This window comes from Sinocyclocheilus grahami, unplaced genomic scaffold (assembly GCF_001515645.1).
Source record: "Sinocyclocheilus grahami isolate Dianchi unplaced genomic scaffold, SAMN03320097.WGS_v1.1 scaffold2313.1, whole genome shotgun sequence".
NCBI lineage: Eukaryota > Metazoa > Chordata > Actinopteri > Cypriniformes > Cyprinidae > Sinocyclocheilus > Sinocyclocheilus grahami.
The window spans coordinates 3,978-5,383 of record NW_015507492.1 but is presented as its reverse complement, the minus strand read 5'-3'; the positions used below and the strand labels follow the sequence as shown (position 1 = coordinate 5,383).

At 37.6% G+C, this 1,406-nt stretch overlaps 1 pseudogene; it reads left to right on the top strand.

Moving 5' to 3' along the window:
• Nucleotides 1-1,406, top strand: part of LOC107574704 (phosphoribosyltransferase domain-containing protein 1-like) — a 13,012-nt pseudogene that overhangs the window by 7,991 nt on the left and 3,615 nt on the right.

Here is a 1,406-nt window from a genome sequence, read left to right as displayed (position 1 = left end):
CAAATGGTAATCAATACACCAAAAAACATGGTTACTACACTTTTATTACAATAAAATGTTGGTTAATTTTCATAAGAGTACCACTGTAGAGAAATCCAAATGTACCACTGTAGTAATCAAATTTGTCTTTTAGTACATATTATTAAAATATGTGTCTATCTACAGTTGAAATACACAGAGAGAATCCTCTCTGAGAATACAGTAAAGGTCAAGTTGTTCAGTCATGGCTGGGTGGGTCTTCATAGTCGGGTGTTTTACTCATGGGCCCCTGAGGAGCCTCTAGTCCATCAGCCAGTGGCTCCACTTCCTGTCTGAACACAACCGACCCGGAACGTTCATCTCAAGCACAGAAGAGCCACTTCACCCCTTCACAGAAGATCAACTTGACCCTGAGCAGAGGATGCAACACAATTCTCTCATCAGACAAAAGCAGCTTCTGTGGGGTGTACAACAGTTGATTGTGTTCGTGGTGCTCTTGTCTATAGAGATTGTATGTGCCGATCATATGTGCTGACAGGGCCACAGTTTTAACGTCTGTCTCTGTGTTTTCCCCACTGTGTGTTTTACAGAATGACCAGTCCACTGAAGATCTGCACATTATTGGACCAGATGACCTCTCCATGCTGAAAGGCAAGGTATTGTACCATTTGTTTTTTAGTATTAGTATTATTATTGGTCATAAGGGTGCATTAAAATAAAACCGCTTTATTAGTAGTAATTATAAGGCACTATTGCTCATGCATTATTTAGCGTTAGTGATTTGAACAAACCCTATTAAACATTGCTAAAACATGAACGGTACCTCAAATCATATTGTGGCTAGTTGAACAGAGTTGGAATTTCTTTTCTTGAGGTATGCTTACATGACAATGATTGTATTAAAGACAGACAAGTTCTTCCTTTGCGTTTTTTTGAAAAGTTTAATGTACAGACGGCAATGTTTTCAAAATGATCTCATTCACATTGATCCACAAAAACAACTAAAAACGCTGTTTTATGCATGCCAGGTCAGTAGTTGTCGATGTCACTTTGTGAAGAAACACTATGCGCCTGCACACATATGCATTCCTATCGACTAAACACGTAATATGTATGCGCATGACGTCACAGTTTTCTCAAATTCTCTTTTTTGTAGTTTATACGGAGTGTACGAGTCAGTGCATTAGGTGAACTGTCTGAATTAATCAAACTGAATCGCAGACCATATTTTGCAAACTCATTTGACTGAATAAATCAATAGTGATTCATTCAGTGCTTCTGCTTTCAAACAGAAAGCTGCTTGGTTTCTAGATTTGCCTAAGGTCCTTTCTTCAAAGTAAAGGTGCTTCATCCCTAGTGAAAAATAAATATACTAAAATGAGTTTGAAATACATTTATTTCATGCTAAGTATACTACAAATGCATTT